The sequence below is a fragment of the Pristis pectinata genome, chromosome 8 (genome assembly GCF_009764475.1).
Source record: "Pristis pectinata isolate sPriPec2 chromosome 8, sPriPec2.1.pri, whole genome shotgun sequence".
NCBI lineage: Eukaryota > Metazoa > Chordata > Chondrichthyes > Rhinopristiformes > Pristidae > Pristis > Pristis pectinata.
In genome coordinates, this window is record NC_067412.1 from 44,308,672 (window position 1) to 44,326,509 (window position 17,838).

General features: G+C 44.7%; 1 protein-coding gene across 2 annotated transcripts in view; it reads left to right on the forward strand.

The window, feature by feature from the left end:
- Positions 1–17,838, forward strand: part of LOC127573033 (protein kinase C beta type) — a 263,973-nt gene that overhangs the window by 67,517 nt on the left and 178,618 nt on the right. The window lies entirely within an intron of this gene.

Consider the following 17,838-nt stretch of genomic DNA (forward strand, 5'->3'; position numbering starts at 1 on the left):
TCCTGAACAGAATTCAGTCCACTTGCACTGATGAAGGTGCAGCTCTTTGACCAGAGCTTGTTATGTGAGCCTTTTTCCCTTTCCTCCTCCTCCTCCCCACCCACCACTGCTGTCTCACTACCACTACCACTTCCCCTCTCCCCAGCCTCTTACTGGCCTGATTTGTATGGAAGCACCAAGGTGCTGCACAGAACAAAATTTTACCCTCAATTGCTTCAGTAACTGTCACGATGACCATGAAAGGCTTGCACAGAGAGTTTGAGCAGGAAATGGGCAGAGGTTTAGAAGAGGGGGATTTCCAAGATTTAAGGCCTTGACAAGTTGAGCTGCAGTTACCAGGAGAGTGATTAAAAATGTGATGTGCAACAGCCTGGTTTTGGAGCAGCACAGGAGTCTTCAAAGCTTGTAAAGTAGCTAGACTGTGATACTCTAGAGTGGATGTGGAGAGGATGTTTCCAGTAGTGGGAGAGTCTAGGACCTGAGGAAACAGCCTCAGAATAGAAGGATGTCCCTTTAGAATGGAGATGAGGAGGAATTTCTTTAGCCAGAGGGTGGTGAATTTGTGGAATTCAATGCAACAGACGGCTGTTGAGGTCAAGGGTATATTTAAAGCAGAGGTTGATAGGTACTTGATTAGTAAGGGTGTCAAAGGTTACGGGGAGAAGGCAGGAGAATGGGGTTGAGAGGGAAAAATTAATCAGCCATGATCAAATGGGGCAGATTTGATGGGCCAAATGGCCCAATTCTGCTCCTATGTCTTATGATCTTATGGATGAAGAGGTGGTTGAGCAAGGATGCAGTCAGTCAGAGCCAGGTGATACTTTGAAGGGGTCCATAGCCTGATTTGGGGATTCATACATAGTGACAGCCGTCTTTGGAAACCAGTGTGCTTCAGGGACTGGGAGAGGAAAAGGCAGGCAGAGGATTGTGGCAGGAATAGGCAAGGTCACTGGGGTGAAGAATGTTTTTGGGAAGGGTGATGGCACTTTTGAAGTGGAGGGGTATGTTACCCAAGGAAGCCAACCTGGAAAGGGTGAAGGGGAATTGAATGGTTACAGCTGTTCATAGCCGTAGACAGTGATGCAGGAGCTGGGTCTTGTGAGGATGTCAACCTCAGAGCTAGCAGGATGTGAGAGAAACAAGGGAGAATGCAAAGTGAATGCTAGAGTGGGGGAAAACCCAGAGTTTGGCTGAATTGGGAAGGCAGAAGCCAGCTGGGCACGTGGCCTTCATCTTTGTGATGATGCTATTTCCTTTTGTATTGTCAGATCTTGGAGGCAGGTGTGCCTCTCTCAGGGACAAAACATTTACTGGAGCATAGTCACGTGGTCACTTTCTCAAACAGCTCGCTCATGGATGAGGCTCGACACTAGCAGTGGTTGATTTTTTACCGCAATAGCTTGTATTACAGCACTCTAATCCTCTTAACATATTTCTTCTAACTTCATTCTCCTAATGCAATTTCATTTGCACTGATTTTCCATTTGGTAGAAACACCTTGCCTTGTTTGGCCTTTCCAAAGACACTATAATTTTAAATGATTATTAATCTGACAACTGAACTCCAATGAAGTGACCTAAATATTGTTCAATTTTGTATTCAACTCCTTGCTTTCATATTCAAACTTTCTTTAAACCCAACATCCAATTTGTATTCTTACCTTCAATAGTCCATGGAGGGGAAAGTTGGTACAAAATACTACTGAGTGGGCATAAAATTAGCACTCCACCCAACACATTTGTTTCCTATCCAGTGGGTTAGATTAAATTTCCCATGATGTCTGTTTCTTCATACTGTTCTTTTGTATGAAATGCATTATTTCAATCCTTGTGCCTGGAACTGTTTTACCACCAGACTGTTTGCTCTGTCTGCCTCCAACCTAATTCCAATTTACCTCAGTTTACCATGTCACCTGGCTAGATGCTTCCAGCAACCTTGGATACAATTCCTGTCCTGCCTACCTCCAAACCATTAATATAAGTGCACAGCAAAAGAGGTGCAAGCATCCATGATACAGTGTTCTCTGACTCCTGTAAAACCCGCTGTTTTCTACTCCAGCTGCATACATGGCCATGTTCCTTTTTTCAATATTTTTAGGTTTTTGAGTTTCATATGTAAGATCTTATCAAACATCTTCCAACTAGTCATGCATCACCACTTTACCATATATAGTTGTCTCAAACAGTTGTTGTTAGTATACTGTGCCCTTTATAAATCCATGCCTTGACTCCCTAATTACCCCATGCCTTTCCACATGCTCATTTCATAAAACATAGAACAGCACAGGTACAGGCCCTTCAGCCCATAATGTTGTGCTGAACTAATTAAACTCGTAATTAAAAGCCTAATTTAACTAGTCCCTTCTGCCCACACAAGTCCATATCCCTCCATTCTCTGTACATTCACGTGCCTATTTAAAAGCCTCAATCATATTTACCTCCACTACCACCTCTGACAATGCATTCTAGGCCCCTACCATTCTGTGTACAAATAAAAAAAACTTGCCCCACACATCTCCTTTTTGAACTTGCCCCCTTCTCACTTTAAATGTATGCCCTTAAATATTAGACATTTCAACTTGTGGGGGTAGATACTGGGGGAAAAGATTCGGCTCTGGGGGAAGCAATTCAATTTTTATCTAACCTTTTAGCTCACATCCTCTAATCCAAGCAACATCCTGGTGAACCTCTTCTGGACCCTCTCCAAAGCCTCCACATTCTCCCTGTAATATGGCAACCAGAACTGCACACAACACTCCAACTGTATCCTAACCAAAGTATTATACAACTGCAACAAACAATCTGCTGGAGGAACTCAGCAGGTTGAGCAGCATCTGGGTGTTGTCCAGCAGATTGTTTGTTGCTCCAAATCTCAACATCTACAGTATCTTATCTCCTTTTATGAAGTTGCAACATAACTTCCTGACTTACGCTCAATACTTATTTGATTTTATGGTCTGTCATGGGCTGGACTTGGCTACCTCCTATGATTGTCATTCTCCCCTCTCAGGACCCCCTCAGTCTCTGTATGCTGCATACATACACAAAGCAGGTCAGATCTACCAGAGATACGGACCCAGAGGGGTTGGCCAATACTCTGATCTGAGAGGCTAGTGGTCAGCTCTAGTGACCAGTGGATTGTGAACCTGGGTATTTGGGGGCAGTGGTCAGAGTAAATCCCAGTGATGGAATTCATATGTCTTTGAATTGTAAATAGATTTTGGGACAGTTAACTAGGCCTATGCCTAGCAGCATTCAAACTATCTCCAGACGTGTACCTTCCCTCACAATGTTTATCCTTGTGCTGTAATGCAGTAAATGATGAGGTTAGATGAGCCTGTTGGTAAAATTTTAATTTTAGCTGCTCCATGCATATGAACAAGGCATCCTGACAAGAACTTTGTTTTCCCCATTTGTTGTATTGTCTCTTGTGCCATTTCCAACTATGATGTTGTGTTGGATCTGCATTTCCATGGGTTTGTTCCAATTCCCTCTGGGTCCGAATGATGGAAATTTTCCACACTATACCATATAGTTTACAATTGCTAGGGACAGCAACATTTCAAGAAGGGTGTCCACAACCACTACCTCGAGGCCAGCTGGGAAAATATAATAAATTTGTCTTTTCCAGCCAACCAAACATCCAAGAACAAACCTTAAAATTGAATGTTGCCAAGATGAGGATCCTCACACTCCCATAAGAGTAACTGTTTGGTCGTCCTCCAACTGGTAGCACGAACTTGAACAGGTTGAGGAGAGTGAGGACAAAGGGACCAGGCACTACACCAGATCCTTGGCTCTTGCTCTGCAGGGTGGAGCAATGGGAAGGTGTCTGTGTGACGGCAGAGTTTGCACTGTTGTTCATCCGGTCCACGAGAGGTCACCTGGGCTGCAGATTTATCGATGTCCCCTCAGGAGGTCACCATGGCTCCTCTTATACCCGGTTCACATGAGTTCCACAGCTGACTGTCCCAGTCCAATGCTTCATTCAGCCCTGGGCATGGTCTAAGGCAGTCCATCTAGGCCAAGAGCTTCTCCTAAGTCATGGACTGAGAGTGGGAGGGAGCTGACAGACTGGACACACAGCGGGCATTGGGTATTAGCACTGAAGCACTGTAGCCCTCGCATAGCTCGTGAAATAGGAATAGTTGCAAAGGTGTTAAATTTAAGACCAAAATGTGAATTGTGTCTGATTTAATTTGTTGTTTTAAATAATTTGGAACACCTGCAGGTTCAAATGCATCCTCCCCATGACAAGGCACCCATTTTTGTGAAGAGGTACGTGACACTGGTGTGGCAGCTGCTGACTCTATCACAAGTCAGATGAAACTTCTGCTTATGGCACGCAGCAGGCAGTGGTACCTCTGAATCACCTGGTGAAAGAGCATGTCAGCAACTAACAGTGAGCGTGCCTGTTAGTGTTGGCACAGTTCTGTGGTCTTTGGAATAAAACATTCTAAAGAATTTGGACAGTTACATAAATAGGAGGGATATGGGCCAAATGCAGGCAAATGGGATTAGCTTTAATGGGCATCTTTGGCATGGACCAGTTGGGCTAAAGGGCCTGTTTCCATGCTGTATAACTGCAGGGAATTAATTGTGAAGCTCTTGGGTTGTTTATTCCTATATCAGCATTGTCTCTTTATAAAAATGATAACAGGCATGTGATGCAGTATGTTCTGAGTTGTACTGAGACTGTTCAATGAGTGGGGAAATGGACATGAAGCAAAGAATGATGCCATCACCATAAACCCATTGCCCTGGCAACATTGTTAAACAAAAGGACCTGATCCAATCTTGCAATGGGTGCGATTGCACTGTCCACACGGGGTTAAGCTGTTGTATGCATAGAGAGCAGATGCCAATTAATGCCATTTTGGGCTGGATGTTCACACATTTCTGAGCATTGATAAGGGAGATAGTCCACCCTATAAAAGTTTAAACCCCAGGATCTAGAGTGTAGCTTTGAGAGTAAAGTCTCCTTATCACACTGCTGTAAAAAAAGGTCTTAATCTACAAATGAATATTATCAGCTAAGAGAAAGTAAACAATTACGTGGAATGGTTCATTAAGGCTAAGCAAAGTTCAACACAGCAGAAACTGCAAGCCTGAATGTTTCCCACTGGGAGAGATTAACAGAAGACAGCCTAATGTGAAAACTTCTTGTCAACGCGAATTGAAATGTCTAAAATCCTGATTTTTAAGATGCACATCTGTACAAAATGAGATGATTAAGTACGATAGTGCTGGATGCGCTTTCTCCCAAAATATTGCTATGAACTGATTTAACCAGGCTATTTCTGTGGCACAGGACCCATTGACCTTGTAGGGCAATGTGGCAGTGAAACAATGCCATCCAGGACAAAGCAGCCCACTCAATTGGCACCCACTCTACCAAAACATTCAGTCCCTCCACCGTTGTCGTGCAGTGTTCACCATCTACAAGCTCACCCTGGCTACTTTGACAGCACCCCCCCCTCAAACCTGAGACCTCCACTCACAGAGGCAGGGGAGCACCGCTACCTGCAGGTTCCCCTCTTAGGCTCCAGCCATCCAGACTGGGAAGTATATTGCCAGTTCTTCGTCATCACTATGTCTGATTCTTGGAAACTTCCTCCCCAGAAGCACTCAATGTGAAGGAGGTGTGCCCAGGGTGCACGTCCCCGAAAGGGAGTATCTTCAGCAGAAGGAGTACAGTGGTTCAGGAAGGTGGGTCACCCAACTTCTCAAGGGTAATTGGGGATGGACAATAAATGCTGGCCTTTCCAGCAATGTAACCCATAAAAAGAACCAGAAAAGAGAGGATTTGAATGTTAACATTGCTGTCAAGCTTTGCTTGTGTGCTCTAATAGCAACCCCCCCCCCCCCCCCCCCCCTCCTCCCATGGACTTTCAAGATGAGGCAAATAATATCCACGCTCTGGTGAAGGTGTGCAGTTTCTTGGGACAATTACCTGGCCTTGTGTGCTGTGGTTATCTTCACTGGCACTTGCCTGTTACCCAGCCTATTGTGCCTCGGAAGGGTTATTGCACTGGTGATGTCTTTGCTGTTAGTTTGTGGTTTGGATATGCTAATCCATATTTGGATATGCTTGTAGATGTGCTATATTTGGTGTCCTTCAATGGTTACAGGAATTATAGAAGTGGAGCAGCCCACTGAGCTGACAGACCACCCCTCTCCAGCCCCAGCACACTCCCAACTGCTCTGCTGCTGGCCAGAATGCTGGAGTGTACCTGCCCCACAGCCTCAGGAAAGGGCTTTGACCTTCTCAGACCACTCCTTCATATGTTGTCAGCTGTAAAGTCTGCTGTCCCCATTTGGCCTCCTGAAGCCAAGTTTTATTTAATGCAGAAGCAAAATACTGCAGATACTGAAAACCTGAAATCTGCATTCTGGGGTGGGCAGCATGGGTCACACAGACTCTGCACAGGACAGGCAGGGTGCGTTGGTTGAGTGGATCATTTGGGATGTTGTGTGTCTGCACTGGTCATGGACCAGGGACTCCCATGGCCAGGGACAGTGTTGCATATTTTCTCAAGGGGATTCAAGAATCAACCCCCATATCCCTGTAGACTGCCATACTCCAGTGGGGAGCTGGTTGGAGGTGAGGTGTGGTCCTGCAGTGAGGAAATTGAGCACCTTCCTCCTCCCCAGTCTGTGCTGTTTCTCAAGATTTGGATGGCTCTCTCAGCCTCCTACTGTGCAGGGGTAATACCTGGATTGTGGCAGGACGTTTGGAATGAATTGAGGGAATGAATGTCAGAGTCTGAGGGGATGTTTAAAATGCTCTTTCCAGTGAGCATCGATGGGCACAGCTGGTCATGCAATGTATGTGAAGAGTTGATGTTTCAGGTTGAGCTTTCATCATTACTCCCTTTGGCCCAAAGCACTGCTGAATATCAGCTCCTTCCTCCATAAGGCCTGTGTGTTTTGTTGCCTTATTTAATGTTAGGATTGAGACACTACCCTAACTCAGGAATTGCTCTTTGCTCGTTATATTTTCCAGTTCCTGAGTTTTGAATTGCTGCAATGTTATGTATTTAATATTAATTAGACTATCTACAAACCAGGAATTCCTCCCAAAATTCTAGAATTTTGGGAAATATCCCAAACAATAGTCTCCTAAAGCCCTGGAAACTGGGATGGAAACCGGGATAGCCCTTCAGTTTACAGATGACAGGAGGGTTGCCCTCCCCTGTCCATGGACTATAGTCTTTACTTGCATGTTTGGATTGTGCCTGATGTGCCCACAGGTCCTGACCTTTTAATGCTTTCCAATCTCAAGCAATAACTCAGTAAAATGACAAAAACAAGTTAACGATCAAGAATCCGATGACTTTAGGCTACAATGGTCACACAGTATGCTCCAGTCTCCTGCCACACCCATCCTTTCAAACCAACCCTTCACTTCGGGCAGTAACTTTAACCCTGCTCTTATACACCACGTGTAGTGTAATGTACAGAGAACATTGATATATAGTGCTGTATGCCCACACCACTTCAAATCCATCCACAGTAATGTTGCTCCCTACCTCCGTAGCTTTCTCCACCCTACAACCTCCTGAGTTTTTTTGTCAAGGTGTACATCATGGAAACAGGCTCTTTGGCCCAATTCATCCAAGGTCCCATTTGCCTGTGTTTGGCCCAAATCCCTCTACTGCCTCCTCTGGGAGCTTATTCCATATACGCACCACCATCTCACTCCTCAGGTCCCCTTTAAATCTTAAACCTTAAACTTGAGCCCTCTAGTTTTAACTACCTGGGGGAAAAATAATGAGACCATCCACCTTATCTATGCCCCTCATGATTTTATAAACCTCTTTAAGGTCACCCCTCAGCCACCTGTGCTCCAGGGAAAACGGTCCCAATCTATCCATTCTTATACAAGGTCTCCAAACCTGGCAACATCCTTATGAATCTTTTCTGCACTCTTTCCAGCTTTATGACATCCTTTCTATAGCTAGGTAACCAGAACCTTATACAATACTCCAAGTTTGGTCCCACCAACATCTTGTACAGCTGTAATATGATGTCCCAACTCTTGTACTCAATGCCTTCACCAATGAAAGCAAGCATGACAAAGTGTTCTTCACCACTGTCTCCCTAGGTCGCTACTTTAAGGGAAATATGTATCTGTACCCCTAGATCTCTCTGTTGTACAACACTCCCCAGGGCCCTGTGTATGTCCTGCCCTGGTTTAATTTCCCAGGATGCATCACTTTGCACTTGTCTGAGTTAAATTCCATCTGCCACTGCTTAGCCCACTTTCCCAGTTGATCTAGATCCTGTTGTAACCTCAGATGACCACCTTCACTGTCCACCACACCACCATTTTTGGTGTTATCCACAAAGTTACTAATCATACCATCTACATTCTCATCCAAATTGTTAATACATATGATAAACAACAGCGGACTCAGCACTGGTCCCTGCAGTACACTCCTTTACTTCTGATCAGTCGTCCACTGCTGAGTTTCGTTTGTCCAGTTGTGAGCCATTGTGCCTTCAGCTTCTGGGTCCTTAGTTCTGAACACCTCCACCTCTACCCTCACTTTGACAAAGTGTGTGATTAATTTCCTAATATTTCCATGGTTCAGTGTCAAGTTTTACCCCTAGCGATGTTTTCCATTGAAGGTAGAACATGAGTGCAGGTTGTAAGCCACTGGAGAGAGAGAGTGTTTGAGATCTCCTCTCTCCATGTTACCCTGTTACCACTGCTTCCTGGGTTCTACAAGGTCCCTGGGAATTCCAGGAACACTTGCAAATGGAAGGGCAATCTCTTTGGTTATGGGTAGGGGAGATAATGTCCCTACCTTTGAACTGCAGCCTGGGTTCCTTTGTAACTTTGACATGTGCTTTTGGATTGGCCAGTCAGGAGACCATGGGGACAGTGTCAGGCAGGGAACATCTGTTTGCTTGTCCAATACTAAATAATGTCCACGCTCTGTGGTGGAAGCATTTGGAAGGAGCATGACCAAAGTTCATCAGGAACAGACATCACTTTCTAACTTTGCCATGCCTGTCTCCACAATACCCTCCACGTACTAAATAAAGAGTACTTCCTCCATGCCCCTGCTGCAGAAAGCCAGGGTGTTGTGTAAGATCAATTAATGTTGCAATGAAAGGCCATGCAACATTAGCAGCTTCAAAGCCAGAGTCATCTGTCACCTGGTACTTGAGATACCATAAGGTGTGCTCCAGGTAATGTTGCTGTCAAGGCAGTGGCCGATCTCCTTCCACTGTGCTGTCAAAAGGCACATCTTCAGCATGTTATCTCTTCCTGACATGAGCATCACAGGTCAGGATATCATGTGGATTTTGACATCAACCCAGCAAGCTCACCTCACTAGCCAAGGTCAAATAAAGGGAAGAAATGAAGCAAACACCATTGCATGTTGTGCTGACCCCTTTCAGCCCCATCCCTGTTTAGAAGCTGCCTTTGTGAGCCCCATAGCTGATGGACTAGAGATCATTATGAGACTTTAAAGAAAGGAGATTATTTGGTTGCAGGAAATTGCACATTCTAGGGTGATAACAGCAGCTAACAGCCTGTGTGGTTTCTTGATGGAAGCTGTCCCCTTGGGTTGTTGGTCCTGCTATTACACATGCTAACAAAGGCAAACGATGGCTGAGGAGAGTGACTGGACCACCCTGGGGTCAGAGGGCCAAGCTGGGCCTGGCTCTGCCTCTGAGCTCGGGGTTAGTTGTCTGCGGCAGGGCACTGTCAGAGGATACCCCTACGTCTTTCCCTCTCCCCCATCCCTACTTCCTCTGCAACCCAGGGGTCCAACCCTACTGATGTTCTCACTGCCTTGTGACTGGGATCAGTTGGTGCACGGTCTGCTCCACAGTGAGGATTGGCTGTTGACGGGTGCTCTATCTGTGGTCACAAGACGGGACGTGATTTAAATACTGCAGAGGGGCAGTGACAGAACATCACACAGCATTCACACTGAGAGCAGCAGCTGTCCACTTATTGCATGAGGGTCACAGCTCATCCTCAGTGGTGACTCAGGAGTTCTGAAGCACAGATAAAGTTGGCTAATTGAGGTCCCAAATGACCACACGTTGTGTTGTAACAGGGTGAACCCTAACAAACGTAAATGATTTTATTCCAGTTTGACTTGTGAAGGAGCAATCACAGGGTTTTGATAACAATCAAGCAGAGGGGCTGCTAGAAGTGGTAGAACTTTAGTTGGGAATATTGAGGTTTGTTGAATCTGTCCCATCTCCTTCACTGTCGGTGAGATATTGAAGATTGATCCGTGGGAGATCTGGATAATGGAGGTGAGGGGAATGTAGACTGGGGCAGGAAACTAGGAGTGTGAAATGTGGGTGGTGTCCACTGACAGAGGGAAGGAAGGAGCTGAATGTGGTGATCTACCCTATACTCAACATATCTAGTCATTTGTGAGTCTGTCTTAAAGAATTAGGGAGGCACCTTGTACGGGTGGGGTGGGGGGTGGAGAATTCCCATCTTTAAGTGGATGACAAGATATGCAAGACTAAACTCCTAGTCTGTAGGATTGGGAATCTGCTGTCAAAGGGCATCGATGTGGTAGGGTTCTTGGAACACACATTGTTGATTATCCTTGGAAGGGACTATTGTGAAGAGAGAGTTTCATCTTCAAAGTGCTGAAAGGAAGGTTTGTGAATTGTGGCGAGATTTCAGGGGTGGATGGGTGATTTTCCATTTAGGAAAATCTCTCGAGCAATCAACAATAAATGGTGCTTTGGCTGTACTTGTGAAGATGTGATGTCGTGCTTGGGTATAGTTGTCATCTGCTGTCCTGTGCCTTGTCCAAGTACTTTCCTTCATGCTTGGGGTTTAGAAGTTCAGGCCAAGAAACAGAATCTTGTGGATTCAAGTCTGCCTCCTGCAATTTGAGCAGGCATGGAGGAGATCGGAACATTTGTGATAAAGCAAATGCAAAGACACTTTTGGCTGTTTTAAACTATAGTGGAAAAACACACAGACAAAGCGATACATCTGTCAGTCTTTCCCCTTCTGTCATTTCAACCCATGGTGGACACTCCTACTGCATTTATCCATGTATCTGCAGTGGGAGTGTCCACCACAGGGTAGAAATGGTGGAAGGAGGAAGACTAACAGCTTCATCCACCACCCACCCCCTCTCCTGAGGAAGATTTCTCTTTAAATATTTGATTCCAAAGATGGTAAAGCAGCATCCAGGGATATTTATCTAACTTCACAACTCAACTTTTATAATCTTGAGGAGCTGCCTTAAAGATTTACTCCCTCCTGCACCTACAATGCAGGAAGAACGCTGTTCTGTGGAGTAGCTGATCTATTTTTGGAGGTAATTTTGACTGGCCAATTGTTTCCTTCTGTTAACTTCATCAAAATGAAAATCAGAAGAGATACAGAAAGGGAATGGACAGCTGATCTGACATTGCCTGTCTCACACTATGAATTGCTCTTGACTAAGAGTCGTGGAGTCATAGAATTATAAACACAGGTCTCCTGAGTCCGTGCTGACCATCAACCACCCATTCATTACTGATCTTACATTAATCCCATTTTATTCTCCCCACATTCTCGTCAACTTCCCCTGGATTCCACCACTCCCCGACACACTAGAAGCCATTTACAGCGGCCAATTTACTATGAACTTTCACGTCTTTGGGATGTGGGAGGAAACCAGAGCACCCAGAGGAAATCCCAAGTCACAGGAGAACATGCAAACTCCACACAGACAGCACTTGAGGTTCAGGACTGAACCTGGATCTCTGGAACTGAGGCAGTGGCACTACCAGCTGCACACTGTGCCAGCCTGCTTGTGTAAAAGTGAGCATGTTCAAGAATTTGATGCTGAAAATTAAGTGTATGTCTTTGAATTAATTTTTTTCACAAAGAGAGTCTTAATTAAAAGCTGCCTATTTCTAAATGAAGAAAGGCAAGCTGATACAGTCCATGGAGACACAAGATTCTACAGATGCTGGAATCTGGAGCAACACACACAAAGTGCTGGAGGAACTCAGCAGGTCAGGCAGCATCTATGGAGGGAAATAAACAGTTGACGTTTTGGGTTGGGATCCTGATGAAGTCCCAATCAAGGATCTTGATCCAAAAATTTGATTGTTTATTTTCCTGCATAAATGCTGCCTGACCTGCTGAGTTCCTCCAGCACTTTGTGTGTGTTGCTGCTGATACAGTCCATGTATCAGTGTATCACATTGCTGTCTGTGAGATCTTACTCTTTGAAAATTTGCTGTTGCAACTCCTAGATTAAACGTGAGAATTTGTGTAGAAGTTGGGATGTCCTGAGAAGGAAATGAAGGGAGATCAATTACTGCAGTTTATATTTGATAGAGAATGGACAAAGTCCTTTATCAGGGTGGTTTGCAGTGGCATAGGGTTCAGAGTGGGATGTGGGAGGAAGCCTGTTCACCATTCATTCGGCTGCCTTTAGTACTTTGCATCATTCCTGTGTTGGAAATGTTTCTTTGCAGCTTCAGTTTCAGGTAAAATTAATTTTTGTAGCACAAATTCTGTTAATCATCTAGTTCAAGAATCGGAAATAGACAAAACACAAAACAGATTTGCCAAATGAATTTTGTTCAGACAAAACTATGCAGATGCTGGAATCTGGAGTAACTCAGTGGGTCAGGCAGCATCTGTGGAGGTAGAGAGATGGTTGACATTTTGGGTCAAGACCCTGCATCAGGAATTCAGCTGAATTTTGTTGCTGGGCATTTGATTGGCATCTGGAATGTAGGTTGTGGGAACTTTTTTTTTATCCAAAATAAACTTTATTCATAATAAAAGACAAACTATATACAATAATAAAACAGTGCAAGCCGTTACATTCTTGTACAGATCAATCATTAGTGTTACCTTTTTATATTAAAAAAAACAGCACCAATGCCACTCTTGTGGCTCTCTGGGATGATACCCCAATCCCATATTTACAATATTTAAGGGGCTTTCTCACCTGACCCTGCCCCTCCCTCTCCAGTGGCAGAAGAACCCTAAACTGTAGTCCTTCCCCATGTAGGTTGTGGGAACTGCGAAATTGTATCTCTACGTCTGGGTGACTGGAAATTTATCTGTAGCTCAACCAGTTCAAGAGCTTACCCTGTAACCCTACACCTCCTTGTTTACCTTTCTGCACTCTTTCCATTGACTGTTCTTGCATTTCTCTGTTCCAGCAAGTAGTCAAGTGTTTTTATTTAGTATATTGTTAATCAAACTACTCAGTGGTGCTTGAAGGTATTCATCTTATTTGGAATGATGCAAATATTCGAAGAAAAGAGTGGTCATTGGATCTTGCCTGAACTCACTTGATGGGAGAGAATGAGGAATCCCAAGTTATGTTCCACAATAGTATCTGACACAGATGGGGAGGAGCTGAGAAACACATTTTTAAAAAAAAGCAAGCCCTCAAAGTTAAGTAATCTCAGGATTACTCCCAGTACCATGTGTTAAGGTGTAAGAAACAGGACAGAGGAGGTGGGGCGATGGTCCAGGAGGGAGGGCTTGAGAGTTAAGAGAACTCAGGGCAGATTCTGGGGTAGGTGGGACCTGTTCAAGTTGGACGAATTACACTTCAGTAGAGTTATACAGCAAGGAAATGTGCCCTTTGGCTGAACTCAACCATGCCGACCCAGGTGTTTACCTGAGCTAATCCCATTTCCATGTGCTTTCCCTATATCCCTCTAAACATTTGCCATCCATGAACCTTTCTAAATGTCTTTTATAATGTTACTGTACCTGTCTGTACCACTTTCTCTGGCAGCTCGTTCCATATTCTCATTTCTGCCCCTCAGGCTCCCTTTAAATCTTTCCCTCTCACTTTGAACCTAAAAGGACAAGGGTGTTTGGCTGGTGCTTTTTGGTAGGGTTTAAGCAGAAGAATGGGAGCAAGTGGAGAATCAGGAGGGAGCAGAACAAAGCTGGAAGTAGAAGTTTGAAATGCGGAAGCAAAATAAATCGGCAACTGGAACAAAGGCAGCAGTGAATCAGGTCACCGAAGGGGGAAAGTTCAAAGGGCAAATTTAATGACGCATTGCATCAGCATCCAGACAGATGCATTATGGCATGAATGGTTGTATTGGGTGAGACTCAATTGCCGTTACTGCAGGGTGATTGGGGCTGAGATTGAAATATTCTAGGGTATTCATCATTTAGGAAGGATAGAGAAAAAGGAAAAGAAGCAGGAGAATGTTACAAATGAGGTATGAACTGTACAGAGGTAGAAAGAATCTAGTATCCTTTAAGGCACAAGTATACGACATAAAAAGAGACCCATCCATGGATTAAGAGAGAAAGTAAAAGATCGGTGTTAAGTCCAAGGGAAAGGTTTATGTGGTTGCCAGATAAAAGCTTCAGTCCTAGATTTAGAATTTGGCAAACGGTGACCAAGAAACTGATTGGAAAGTAGCATATGAGAGTAAACTAGTGGGGAAACACAAAAAGAGACCAAGATCCTTCAACGATGAGGGCAAGGAAGAGACTAGCAAAGACAAATGTGGATGTCCTACAGACAGGCAGGAGAATGTATAGTGCAGGTATGGAAATGACAGAAAAATTAAACAAATACTTTTTGTCTGTCTTCACTAGAGATGACACAAAATCCTCCCAGAGCAAGAGTCCTCTACAAGGGAGGAAGTGAAAGAAATTAGTTTTAGTGAAATGAGAATTATTAAAGGAGTTGGTGGGTTTCAAAACTGATCAGTTCCGATGTACATCCTGCAGATCAGAGGGTAGTGATGTGACACCAGTATTTAACAGGGGAGAGAGGGAAACGGAAATACTGTTATCCAGTGTCCGTGTGGGGAAATGCTTCCCACCAATCCAGTCACAACCAGCAAAGGTAGAAGGCACATGGAACACTACCACCGTTGTGTCACCTCCTAATCACGCACTCTCCCGACTCAGAATATTGCTTTCATCACTGAGTCGAAATCCTAGCATTCCTGGCTTATAAGGATTGGCTTCAACCAGTGGAGTGCAGAAGTTCCTGAAGGTGGCAAACACTACGCTTTCATAGGCCTTGCCAGTGATACCCGAATTCAAAACAAGGATGCAGGTGCAGCAAGCAATTAGGAAGGCTGGCGGCATGTTTATCATCCATATCCTTCCATTCCTTTCATATTCATGTGTCTATCTAAAAGCCTCTTAAACTCCACCAAACTATGTAATTCCACTACTACCCCTGGCAACCCATTCCAGGCACCTATCACTCTCTGTGGGTGGGGGGAAAAAAACTTGCCCCTCACATTGCCTTTAAACATTTCCAACACCCCACCCCCCAACTTGAAAGCATGTCCTCTGGTGTTTGGTGTTTCTACCCTGGGGAACAGATTCTGACTCTCATAATTTAAAGAACTTCTGTCAGGTCTCCCCTCAGCCTCCGACACTCTGAGAACAACTCAAGTTTGTCCAACCTGTCCTTGTAGCTCATACCCTCTAATCCGGGCAGCATCCTGGTAAACCTCTTAGAACATAGAACAGTACAGCACAGTACGGGCCCTTTGGCCCACGATGTTGTGCTGAACTATATGAACACCTACTCCATGATCGATCTAACCCTTCCCTCCTGCACAGCCCATAACCCTCCATCTTTCTTACTTCCATGTGCCTATTTAAAGGCTTTTTAAATGTTCCTATTGTATCAGCCTCTGCAACCACCCCTGACAGTGCATTCCAGGCACCCACCACTCTGTGTAAAGAACCTACCTCTGACACCTCCCCTGACAAACTGATATCCTCTGGTATTGGCTATTGCCACCCTGGGGAAAAGGTGCTGACTGTCCACTCTATCTATGCCTCTTGTAATCTTATATACCTTTTATCAAGTTGCCTTTCATCCTGCGTCGCTCCAAAGAGAAAAGCCCTAGCTTGCTCAACCTTTCCTCGTGAGACCTGTTCTCTAATCCAGGCAGCATCCTGGTAAATCACCTCTGTACCCTCTCTAAAGCTTCCACATCTTTCCTATAATGAGGTGACCAGAACTGAACACAATACTCAAACTCTGGTTAGACCACACTTGTAGAGCTCCAACATTACCTTGCGGCTCTTGAACTCAATCCTCTGACTAATGAAGGCCAGTACACTATACTCGGCCTTGACCACCCTATCAACTTGCGCAGCAACTTTGAGGGATCTATGGACTTGGACCCCAAGATCCCTCTGTTCCTCCACACTGCTCAGAATCCTGCCATTAACCTTGTATTCTGCTTTCATGTTCATTTTTCCAAGTGTATCACTTCACACTTCTCTGGATTGAACTCCATCTGCCACTCCTCTGCCCGACTCTGCATCCTGTCTATATCCTCTCGTAACGTAATGACAACCTTCTACACTATCCACAACACCTCCAACCTCTATGTCACCTACAAACTTACTAACCCATTCCCCCACTTCATCATCCAAGTCATTTATAAAAATCACAAAGAGCAGGAGTCCCAGAACAGATCCTTGCAGAACACCACTAGTCACTGACCTCCGGGCAAAATATTCTCCTCTCCATCCATTACCATCCTCCGGCTTCTGTGGGCGAGCCAATTCCAAATCCATGCAGCAGGTCTCCGTGGATCCCATGTTTCATTACTTGCTGGATGAGCCTACCATGGGGAACCTTGTCAAGCACCTTATTAAAGTCCATATGTACCTCATCCACTACTTTACCTTCATCAATTTGTTTTGCTGTCTCCTCAAAAGACTTAATTAGGCTTGTGTGGCATGACCTACCCCTCACAAAGCCATGTTGACTATCCCTAATAAGACTACACTTTCTAAATGCCCATAAATCCTGTCCCTAATAATAATCTCCAATAACTTGTCCACCACAGATGTAAGACTCACTGGTCTATAATTTCCAGGATTATCCCTATTACCTTTCTTGGACAAGGGAACAACATTTGCCATCCTCCAATCCTCTCCTGTGGCCAGGGAGGATGCAAGTATCATCATCAACACTCCAGCAATCTTTTCCCTTGCCTCCTATAGTAACCTGTGGTATATTCTGTCTGGTCCCGGGGTCTTAACTAGCCTAATATTTTTCAGAAGCTCCCACACTACCTCTTTCTTAACCTCAACATATTAGCCTGAGCTTGTATTCATCTCCCTGGTGAACACTGAAGCAAAGTATTCATTAAGTGCCTCCTCTGCCTCCAGGCACATGTTTTCCCCCTTTATCCTTGAGCAGTCTTGCCCTCACCCTAATCATCCTCCTGTTGTTCACGTACATGTAGAATGCCTTGGGGTTTTCTGTAATTCTACCTGCCAAGGCTTTCTCATGTCCCCTTCTAGTTCTCCTAAGTCCCTTCTTAAGCTCCTTCCTGGCTACCTTAATTCTCAAGAGCCCTGCCTAATTTTTGCCTCCTAAATCTTAAGTATGTTTCCTTCTTCCTCTTGACTAAATATTTCACCTCTCTTGTCAACCCTGGTTCCTTTACCCTACTATCCTTTCCCTATCTCAGTGGGACAAACCTATCCAGAACCCATGCAAGTGTTCCCTGAACAGTTTCCAAATCTCTTCCGTGCATTTCCCTGAGAACGTCTGTTCACAATTTACGCTCGCAAGATCCTGCCTAATACTGTTGTAATTAGCCTTCCGCTAGTTAAAAACTTTCCCATGTCGTCTGCTCCTATCCCTGTCCATGGCTATGCTGAAGATAAAGCACCCTTTCTGCTCTTCTGCACCTTTTTCACTCTCCACTTCCTTCCTATAATGGGGTGACCAGAACTGCACACAATACTCCCAAGTGTGGTCAGACTAAAGTTTTATATAGCTGCTGCATGACTTCCTTACTCTTGTACGCAACACCCCTACCAATGAAGGCAAGCATTCCATGTGCTTTCTTTATCACC